Source organism: Lygodium microphyllum, chromosome 12 (genome assembly GCF_053477565.2).
Source record: "Lygodium microphyllum isolate KBCC chromosome 12, Lygodium_microphyllum_v1.1.10, whole genome shotgun sequence".
In the NCBI taxonomy this organism is placed as follows: Eukaryota; Viridiplantae; Streptophyta; class Polypodiopsida; order Schizaeales; family Lygodiaceae; genus Lygodium; species Lygodium microphyllum.
In genome coordinates, this window is record NC_141146.1 from 130799184 (window position 1) to 130811731 (window position 12548).

A 12548-nucleotide genomic window follows, 5' to 3' on the forward strand; every position below is an offset into this window, starting at 1 on the left:
TAAGCTATTGTTGTCTTGCTTATTGTAAAGTGCTTGGGCCACCGCTTTCTTATGGTGATATATGTTTCCTTTTTGTGAAACCTCTTGCAATTTGTGAAGAGATAACTTTGCTGCTATTTTTGTCATGGCAAAGGTAGTTCTTGAATCTTCATCAAGTCTCTACTAAGTACTAGCATAGTTTTGGGAATGTTGGTGTTGGTAACGATTTAAGAATCTTAATGTTTTGGATATACTCCGCATTCCTATTGAATGATATATTTGGGTTTGAGTGATAAGCTTGGGGGATCACTTGTTGGTTAGATAGAAAAATTCTTTGTCTTTCTTTCAATAAAATATCTAATGATATATGGAATATAAATATATATAAAGTTTATTTTGAGTACTAGCATTCATTGCACGTAACATTGTGTTGATTTAAATAAATTACTATGGTGTTTTGAATTATGTGATTCTAGATTGGTTCTACTCTTAAGTCTTTTTGAAAATAATAACCCCAATCGAGTCTTTTCTTGAAAGAATGCACAATATGGGATTTTCACATCGATCAACTAGCAGAGATTATGTGTTACATATTCAGAGGCATAGACTTGACTCTACGTGGCATAGACGACGACAAGTTGCTAGGCTTAGGACTTAAATGATTCGGCTACGAACAAAATATGGTTGAAGGGCGCACAAAGAGATGTATTTTGCTATGGTTGGGTGCCAAAACATTTCACAGAGAGAAGCTCTAGATCACAATAGTGTGATCCATGAGGGAGTTCAGAGTACCTTGCATAGTATGCAAAATATGCCTTCTCGCATGGGGGTTCTAGATGGGAATCGTGAATTGATTGAGCAACAATTTTCTTTTGCTATGAATTATAATTGCAATACTAAAAATAGCCAAAACCTACGAAATTCTGTGATTAACGAGTCATGTGTCAGTAATGATCCAACCTTTGGCCCTCAAAATGGAGGTTCCTGTTCCATATTGCATGCTTTGCCTGCAATGGATATTCATCCTACAATTACCCATACTTGCTTTGCATGTTACAATTAGAAATAACATTGCACTTGACCACAAACAAAAGACATACGAAATGCATATTTTATATTCTTTCTATCTTGAATTTGTCTTACTATTTTTTTTACCTCTCTCCCTCTCTCTCTCCCTACCCCTTTTCACCCCCTTCTCTCTCTGTGACTCCTCTCATATATTTGTTACCTCTCTCTCTCTCTCTCTCTCTCTCTCTCTCTCTCTCTCTCTCTACAACCTCTATGTCTTCCTTCCGCCCCCTTTTCACCTCTCCCTCTCCCTCCCCTTTCTTACCCCTCTCCTTTACCCTCAACCCCTCCATCTCTCACCCTTTTTACATCTCTCTCCCCCTTTCACACACACACACGCTCTCTCTCTCCCTCTCTCTCGTATATGCATGTATAAAAGGCTAAAAATACATTTGTACATAGGTGTACAGACACTCGTATATATGTGCAATGACCATGCACCAAACTTGTAAACTTGTATCCATACTTGCTTTGTGCAATAATTAGAAGTGCCTCTATATTATCCTTGGATGTCACAATTACAAAGTCTAAGTGTATCCAAGCATTATAAAAAAAATCTCAATATAAATAATACACATAGATGAAGTAGAGCCTAAAACCAAAGTTTGTTCTAGAGATTGCGCCAATGCGAACAAAAAAACCAAAAATTTCATAGGGAACCTAACCAAAACAAAGCTTTCTTTTCTTCGAGGAAACACGAGAAAATTTTTCACTCTGCAACACAACATGGTTAGGTGAAACAAGTCCTATTTCCACTCCTCACCTTAGCGATGCTATAGGGGACATGACAGTCTTTCCTCTCTTTCTTGCACCTAAAATTTTAGAAAGCCACAATGTAAACGTAAACATATCTAATAATTGACAAAGATTACTTAACTTTAGAATAACAATACCTGGCCTAACACCTGCAAACCATTCAACATGCATTGTCATAGCTTGATGTAGCGTCACAAAGCAACCGATGTCTTTAAATTCATACGTCGGCCACCCCCTTGGTATTCTATTAGCGTGAGATCGTCGAAACCTCTTATCCTGTTCAACTTCACCTATATGCACTCGAAAACACTGAGTATATCCACAATGCACCACCTCAATAAAAACTAGAAGTAAAATATCTATATTGACATCATCATATAAATGCTCAATGACCCTTGCAAGCATTCTTCTTATAATATCATGCGTTGTTACTGCACGCAAGATACATTATAATTCCTTTTGATACTCAGAAGCTAGATAATAGCCCCAACATGGAGTAGGCATCTGCAAAAGTGGAGTAAGCACTTAAATATAGTGTAGGAAATAATTACATACTATAGAGTATATACCAACCAAACATGGCATAAAGGCCATTTCACATATGAGCCAAGCAATGACTACGAAGCTATCAGATTTCAATGGATACATCCCTGCAAAAAAGCAAGCATACCATTGCACCCTAAAAAAAAACACATCTTTGTATGCATCCTTGCAAAAAAGCAATACACCTTATTGCATCTTCTAAAGCGCATCCTTGTATACGATGTTCATTGTGACATTCATAATGCTCCCATTTTCATCCAGCAAGACTGTCACACCACATGAGGATTTCACCCTTGAAAATGCAACATACAACTATCCACGTGCAAATATCAGTGTCTTCAAGTAAAGACCAACAACAGACAAAGTATGGCCTTGTGACTTATTGATGGTCATAGCAAATGCCAATCAAATAGGAAACTACCTCCGTCTCATAGTAAATGGAAATTGCAAAGTGCTAGGAATAAAAGTGATCCTAGGAATGAAAACTCGTTCCCCTACATTTGTTCCTATTATTATCTCAGCATCTATCACCTTTCTATTGAATGCCTTACATATCAACTATATACCATTACATAAACCTTTTCCCGGATTTAAGTTCCTAAGCAGAATAATAGGTGCATTCATCTTTAGCAGCAATAGATGGGGAGGAAACCCACCTCCGAGATCTAGTGTATTTAGATACTCTACAAAGTACAAAAATGAGCTACCATCTGTCTCTGCAATCGAATCCGCACTATAGTACTGTATAACCTCTCCATGCATCAATTGCAAAGCATGATGATTCAAAGAGGCTGCCTCTGTATTCCACGCTGCAAGTATAGTGCACTTGCTAAAATATGCTCCAAAGTTTGTCATAGTGGATACTTCACTATACACACTATCAACCAAGGTTTCAATAGAGTGTCCTTTTAATACCATGCCAGATGGAATATGTAACATATCACAATTCTCTGTAATACCCACTTCATCCCCTATCCCTTGAATCCAACCAATAAACCCATTATGGATTGCATCACCAACGGTTGACATCTACATATTCCCAAACAACCTTAGCACCTTAACACACTGCAATAAATGAGAGTAACATAGTGTCACATTAACAATATCTTCATGAGAGCCCTTCATCACGATAGGAAGGATTTGTCTAAAATCACCTCCAAGTAAAGTGACCTTTCCACCAAATGGTTTATCAAAACTCATAATATCCCTTAAAGTTCTATCAACTGCCTCAAACGCATACCTATGCATCATAGGAGCCTCATCCCACAAAATAAGGCTCGACCGTCTCAATAGTTGAGCAAGATCGCTCTGAACAGGAATCTTATAGGTGGATCGATTACTTAAATCTAATGGAATTTTAAACCTCAAGTGAGAGGTACGACCACCCTGTAGAAGCAAAGCAGCAATGTCAAATGATGTCGTTGCCAATGCTATATGACGATCACTACGTAGCCTAGCAAGCAAACACTTATAAAGAAATGTCTTCCCAGACCCACCGGGACCATCCAAAAAAAAAAAACATCCCCAAAGTTTGCACCAATAGCATCCATAACTGCAGTATATGCAACTCTCTGTCCATCATTCAACATTGCCTCCATAGAAAGACAAACTCTACGTTGCTCTAGTATATCATATGCATATTCATCTTCTAAAAGAGGGTTAGCACACAACTAAGAATCCATTCAATGAGGCTCAGGAAATCCATCAAAGTCAAACAATCTTCGCCCATGCTACCGCAAAAGGTCCTAAAGATGCACTAAAGCCTTGTTTGATGCCTCTTGGTATAGATTTGCAGAAGATACATGTGTATGTTCTAACTGCAATTTATACAAAATATCCTCTACCATTGGTGCCATAAACCTATCCCAAAGCTGAGCAGGCTGAGCACGTTCACAAAATACCAAAATTGAAGCAAAGAAAGTACGTAATTGGGCACCAATCTCCACATAGGCAACTTCTCCCAAGCACATTGCACACTCATCATCACCCTCTAACACACCCTTTGCAATGCAAGCTTCCTTAAAAGTATTGTACATCACATTGCTAACAATACGCAAATCCTCAAAAGACGTATATCCACAAGACACTATTAAGAGCATTTGCAAGTAATAACGCTCACCACATGTAGGCGGCACAAAGTATATTCGACCACATGTATTTCCATGCTTTCTCTTTGTCCACACCTTTCGTTCTGCATTCCACACCTAGTACACTAGGAAGTCTTGATAGCGAATAGCTCGAGCCTCTGGATGAACACGATTGCATGCAAACCACCCTGTAAGAGTGGTTTTCCGAAGATCTTCATTTTGCACAACATCTAATATATTGTCTGTATTCCGAAACACCACACAATTCTCACTAGGCAAGTGTACTTGCAACCGCTATATATTAGGCTTCTCATTGTGCAATTCATAGTCATATATTCGCCAACACACTTCTAAAGCAGAAACATATTGTGTATCTAAATAGCTCTTGATCTCATCCACTTCATGGATGCTCGTACCATTCAACCCTGAGCTTCCAACAAAAAACTTAATGGTTGCACAATCATGTCCCTTATATATATACTTATACAAATACTTAACAGCTACACTGCCACTATTCAACATACCTCAACATTTATATATGCATTGTATTTCTTACTCAAGCAAGGATTGTATGAAACAATCCATCGATTATCAATAGTATTATCCTTTATTGTGATTGTGTTTCCATCAACCCATCTTCTATAAATAGGATAGCCAGAGCTATCAATAGTTGTCACATTCACAAACCTCCGAGGGAATTTTTTAGTGCATTGACCATCATGCATGCAAGGGCTCTTGGGATTCAACACACCGCAAGGACCATGGACATTGCACTGTGAGACAGTTTCAAACAAAGCTGAAAACCTTTCTTTATCAAAAAACTCAGCACAAACAAACCTATCATAATGGCATGCTTCAAAGGGTTTAAAAGGGTGCTCCAAAATCAGCAAAGTATGAGAATGTGGCAACCCTCACTTTTGAAACTCAATCACACTAACATTTACAAGCAAATTCCTTTTCAACAATGTATGCATCATATTAGCATGTTTTTTATGAAAGACCCGAGCAGTCAAATCAGGATTATCATAAGTAGTCTATCTAGGCAATAAAGCATTAGTTATCTCTGACCACTTTGGATTACATGTCATTGTTATAAAGAGATTTGATTTTCCCTTACTCCGCACTATAGCCATGGCATCTTGATACAACTGATACATGTGCCTTGGCCCACTAGTAAAAGAAGATGGCAAAACCACCCTTTTACCAACAGAGGCACCAGTAACTTGTACTGGTCCATTATCCATCAATCCCATCATATTTTCCAACCCTTTATAAACTTTCGAGTGTAAAACTAATTGATTTTGATGACACCAAGCCATCCTACATTGCTCTACACTACAATAAGCATCAATAATAAATTGTTGCAACAATTGACCACCACACAACATGTAAACCTCAGTGTCCTCACGCACTTGTAGTCGAAATGCATAAAATTGTATCTGAGTAACACAATCCTTATTAGACAATCCATGTACATTAACTAGAATATTAATATTACTATAAGGTACATTTACATGCCAACCATCATCACCCATAGGAAAAAGAAGAGCATATAGCATTGGCATATATGCCCTATGCAAGTTCGAAATAGCAATACATCATCCATCTTGACTATAAACATGTATATCTCGATGATCAAGACTATTCTCATCGCCTTGTCTTGGCATGATAGCCGCAACTTCAGTTGTTGCCATTGGAGCTGAATATTGTCTATTAGCCTGCTGAATGCCAAAAATAGTCATTCTTAAATCATGCAAGGGATTGTTTTGCAATTGCATATCCACGGATCTAAAAGCTTGCGCATATACATTGTATTGATGCATCATAGACTGAAGCTTCCCAAGTAAATTTGGCAATAAATTAGGCATAACACCCAATCAATTAGATAACTCATGCTTAGTATCATAAACATAAACTTGTGCAAATCTTGGTCATTCCTATCGTTGCACATTAGGAAGTAGAGGGCCTATACGATGATACATGGAGCCATGCACTCTAAAGGTATAAGAATTCCTTGCAACACATAAAAACTCATCAACATTGGCATCAAGTGACACAAATACAAGAGCACTATTATACACCCGTATATAATTCTTCTTTATTCTACTTTAAGGATGTATACCATGCAACAAGTCATGCAATGGCTGCGGTGGACGTTGCAACAGTGGCAACATTACTTTTCCATTCTGACAACAATGTTTACCAAACAAAATTGCTAAGGAAATGACTCATTTTAAGATACAAGACCCACATTACAACAACACACTTGCCTGAGAAGTGGAAATCTTTGCGTTTCTCCAACGATGGCCTCCGCATCAAGGTGCATTTCACTCTATCTCTTCCACTCATTCTCTTAATATATGTAGTGTAATATTGTGATAACAGATTGGTGATGTGTGCTTGTTTAGTCAATGGCAATGGATTCTAGAGAGAGATGCTGAGATTGGTGATGATGATACTGATGAGGAAACATTGAGCGAGGAGGATGAGATACATGATACTTATGTTGAAGAGAATGATACAACACCACAAGAAAGTTGTAGCTTTGGGCCGAATCCACTAAATTTTATCTCACCAAAGTACATCTCGTTCGACCGAAAGAGCTACATGTTGATGGTGAGTGACTTGAATGAGGAGAGAGCTATCATACTAGATGTGCTTCAGCAACTCAACAGGACGGAGTTGCTAGACTTGGAAAAGGATCAAAGAATCTCTTTGCACTATCACAGATGATGTGGGTCAAGTTGTGCTCGCCTTGAGATCGAAGCCCTCACTCCACATTGCATGCTTCGAGGATTGGGAGAGCATATCCATTGCAAATCATATAAGCAAGGTTACAAGTGCTCATGAAGGTGTCAGTGTGACAATTGAGTGTATCAAATCAAGGTGGTGCACTGACATGCGGAGCCATGGCATTCATCTCCCCTATGTTAAGGAGCTTATCAATTTGTGTGCTTGCAAGGTATCACAAAGTCCCATCAATTTGATGGAGTTTCCTTGTATCCATTTCATGCGGTGGAAAGGAAAGCACCTATCATTGAGCTTGTGTCAGATAGATCACTTGTGGAGTGCTGGTTGCAAGAAATTACGGTTGAGCATATGGTTAGGTTGCACAAGCTTCGGTCAACCAAAAAGCATGGTCCATCCAAGGTGATTGGGGAGTTTGCATGCCATCGTGGTGGTAGTGCCACTCGCAAGGGCTCCCAAGTTCGTAGGCTGAGAACATCAAAGAAGTGTGGTTGCACATTCAAGGTCCAAGTGGAGTATAAAAATGGCACCCAAGAAGTCACTATAAGGGTTCATGCCTTGCACGAGGGGCATGTTCATGGTTCTCGTGCAGATTTATATCACTTACTAGTGCATCCTCATGTCATTGATTGCTGCAAGGAGGACTTGTTTGATGTTGGGACGTCCCACCATGTTGACAAGATGAGTCTTTCAAAGGAACAATTTCACTTGCAAAATGCCTCTCCACAAGATCACGCCACCTTCAGGTTCTTCATGATCCCAAAAGAAGTGTGAACTTTTTCATACCAATTGTGCCTTGAAGGTATGTTGGGCTTATTGAAACTTCAGTTATATGCCAATCAATTACTGTCGGCACCAATTAAACTTTCCAAGGATGATTAGATGACCACGTACATGGAAGCGATTCATCTATGAGACTTGAAAAAGTGAAAGGTGAGAAGGACCGAAGCTTGCTTGGAAGTGAGATATGGCAGAGAGCAAGAGCAAGAAGAGAGAGAGACACAAATGGGAACTCCAATAACCACAATGTGTGGCCGGGCCTTCCTTTATTCAAACTATCACTAAAAGAATAAAGAATAAGTGACTGTGAGATTGGCGCCCGCCACTTGCGTGCAATGGCGGGTACTGTTAGTGTAGTAATACTCGGGAGGCTAGGCGAAGGCGCCTTTACCCCCAACAACCTCCCATTTAAAGGCGAATCTGCCCCAATGAGAGAGAGAAAAAAGAAAAGACAGTACAACATGTACACATGTACAACAGGATGAGGAAAAAGACGTCATCTCATCGGGCTTAGTAGTGAGGCTCTTCATAAGCAAGTCTGTAGGATTCTACTCAGTCGGAATCTTGACAAGGTCAACAGATATGTCCTCAACAACCTCACAAATGAAGTGATATCTCACCTCAATATGTTTCATCTTCGCATGGAAGATCGAATTCTTGGCCAACTGAATAACACTCATAGAATCTGAATGCAGTGTAGGCATAGCATCTATCATACAAAGGTCTGTAATCAAACGGCCTAACCAAATAGCCTCCTTGCAAGCCTCTGTGGCTGCAATATACTCAGCCTCTGTGGTAGAAAGGGAAGTACACTTCTACACCTTGGACATCCAAGAGATAGCCCCTCCAGCATAAGTGAACACATAGCCAGAAGTGGACTTCCTACTATTTGCATGTCCTGCATAATTAGAGTCAATGTACCCCATGACTGCTGTATCCTGGCTGCTATAACAAAGACACATATCTATTGTGTCCTTCAAGTACCTCATGATACCCTTCACGGCATCCCAATGTTTCTTGCCAGGTGTAGCCATATAACGTGCCACAACCCCAACTGCAAAAGCAATATCTGGATGGGCGGCTATCATGGCATACATAAGACTGCCCACTGCTGATGCATAGGGAATCTTGGCTATCTCGGCCCTCTGCTCATCTGTCTACGGACAATCGATCTATGAAACCTTCACATGAGAAGGTAATGGATAGCCAATAGGCTTAACATCCTGCATGCGGAAGCGCTCAAGGACTTTATGAATGTACTCCCTCTATGACAGATAGAGTAGTCCCTGAGATCTATCGCGCATAATGCACATACCAAGTATATGAGAGGCATATCCCAGATCTTTTATCTCAAAGCTCTTTTTGAGCTGAGCCTTAAGAGCATCTAGCTCCTCGTGAGTTGTCCCTGCTAAAAGCATGCCATCCACATAGAGTACCAAAATTAGTAAAGAATTGTCACGGGCTTTCTTCGTGTACAAGCACGGAACCATAGCACTGTGGCTATAGCCCTGTGACTCCATGAATGCATGAAACTTATGGTACCATTCCCTAGGTACCTGCTTCAAACCATATAGACTCTTCTTGAGCTTGCACACTAGGTGTTCCCTACCAGGGTCTGCAAAGCCCTTAGGCTGCTCCATGTAAATCTCATCATGTAAGTCCCCATGTAGAAAAGCCGTTTTGACATCCATCTAGTACAAGTCTAGGTCAAGCTATGCAACCAAGGCCAAGACAGCATAGGGTGGTCATCTTGACCACAAGAGAAAAGACTTTATCAAAGTCAATGCCATGCTCCTGCTTAAAACCCTTAGCAACAAATTGAGCCTTATATGTTCAACTTGTACACCCACTTGCATGGCAAAGCCTTCTTACCATGAGGCAAGGAAACCAACTCCCAAGTCTTATTCTTATGCAATGAGTCAAGCTCAAACTGCATAGCCCTCTCCCAAGAGTGACAATCACCCCTGCATAGCCTCATCATATAAGTAAGAGGCTCTCCTGTATCTGTAACTAGTACATAATCCATAGAGGGTGCAAAACGGTCAAGAGGTTGTTTATCTCTAGTAGAATGCCTCAACCCATGCTCTACTGCCTGACCGACATCTTGTCTAACATCAGCATGTCTAGCATCTAGGCCATGAGTATCAGGTGATACTGCACGCTATCTAGCTAGCTGTGGAGCGGGCTGAACAAGAGAAGGTGGCTCCTCCTGAAAGATAACTCTGCGTACCTCAACCACTTTCTCAGGTTGCATATGCATTTTGTCCTCGTGAAAGATGACATCATGGCTGCGGATCACTTTTCACGCTTGTGGATCCCATAGACAGTAATCCATCTCTCCTGCATCTTCATAGCCAATGAAAATATATTTGATACTTTTAGGATCCAGCTTATTGCGTTTGTCCTTGAGCACATGGCAGAATGCCTCACATCCAAAGACATGCAAATGATCATAAGAGGGGGGCTTGCTTGCCCATACCTCCTCTACAACCTGAAAATCAATGCCATTGCTAGGCGACTTGTTAATAAGATGCACTGCAATAGTAACTACCTCAGCCCAAAAGTGATGCGGTAAGCCAACCTGGCTAAGCATGCTACGAACCCTTTCTTGAATGGTCCTATTCATGTGTTCAGCCATGCCATTCTAGGTGGGGTGTAAGGGGCGGTCAACTGACGCTTAATACCCCACTCATCACAAAACTGCTCAAAAGCATGTGATACATACTCACCCCCATTATCTGACCTTAGTCATTTGAGCCTTTTCCCAGACCGATTCTCTGCCAATGCAAGCCGACGCTAAAATGTGTCTAAGACATTGGATTTTCTCTTTATGGGATAAGCCCAAACCTTACATGAGTAATCATCTATGAAAGTAACAAAGTACTTTGCCCCACCAAGTGGCTGACAGGGCATGGGCCCACATACATCTAAGTGCACAAGAGCCAAGGGCTCACCCATGTGTTTCTTACCAGAATTTTTATGATTATTTCTAGTCTGCCTACCATACAAACAATGATCACAAGAATCAAAATGCGAAGAGTCAAAATGCGAAAGATACTGCAAAGCATGTAGCATTTTCATTCCTTTAAGAGACATATGCCCCAAATGAGCATGCCAAAGGGATACATGGGGAATAGAACCCACAGACAAAACATGATCCAATGTAGCTCCTGATAGAAGTAAGGGATAGAGGGTGCCAGACTTGGCACCTCTTGCAAGTACAAGTCTGCCACGAGTAATCTTCCATGCATAGTCTCCAAAAGATGCAAAATACCTTGCATCATCAAGCTATACAGCTGACATAAGGCTGCGAGTCAATGTAGGTACATGCCGTACATTATGCAAAACAAAAGAACTGCTAGAAGGAAACTGCAGTCTAACATCTCCAATGCCCACAATGTCAAGAGACCTGTCATCACCAAGATGCACAGAACCAGACATGGTACGATAGGTATGAAACCAATCTCGATAGGGTGTCACATGAAAGGATGTACCCGGATCCAAGAGCCAGCACTACGCATACATAGAATGTATCTCAGAAGCCTATAAGGCATCGCATGAAGAAGCTGCAAGTATGTAATCATCATCTGAATTAGTGGCCTGCATGACATTAACCTCTTCTATCTTCACACTGGACTTTGCAGGTACAATACTGCACTCAAAAGACTTTTCATGCACTTTTTCTTTTCCCTTTTCCTTGCCCTTATTATAGTGCATTTTATGGCACTACGGCCTAATATGTCCTGCTTTCCCACAATAATGACATGTAAGATTAGACTTCCGTCCTACTGTGACCACATGACTTGGACCTGGACTTCTGAGAGTCCCTGCCCTTATGATCATTATCATGCCTACCATTTATGCCACCTCTAACAATCAATGCATGTGAAGAGCAGGAAGCATCATTGTTTCTCTTGTTGATTTCCTCAGTCAATAAAGCACTCTCAACATCTTTGATTTTCAGCCCATCAAGCTTGTTCGTGCATATGGCAGTACGGAAGACATCCCATGATTCAGGCAAGGTGCCAAGCAGGAACAACGAGTGCAAGTTGTCTTTGAACTCAATACCCTGTGACAACAAACTCTTCATGATAGCATGAAACTGATTGAAATGAGATGAAAGGGAGGTCCCCTCCTTCATGCGAAGATCCATTAACTACTTCAGCCAATACATCTGTGACGCGGGACTCTGCTGTGCATAGAGCTTCTGAATCTTCTTCCATAAATCCCATGCACTCTGATTTTCATCTTTAGCAACATTATGATGGACTTCTTTTGAGAGTGACAAAATAATGGTAGACTTGCATAGCTCATTAACTTCCATCCAAACATCATCATCCATGTCCTCAGGTTTGACACCCTTGAAACGCAAGCGTTTAGTCTGCAACTTCTCCACCAAAACCTGCCATATTTGGGACTTCTAATACCCATAATTGGTACCATCCAACTTGGCAATGTTAAAGAGAGCTGTATCTTTCAAATGACCAACCATACTGTCCCAAATCAAAGCAAAAAAGTAAAATTGCAGGTTGCTGTAATTAGCAGAAAATGCACTAAAACCACTGCTAAAACTGGGTGAAAGGGTGG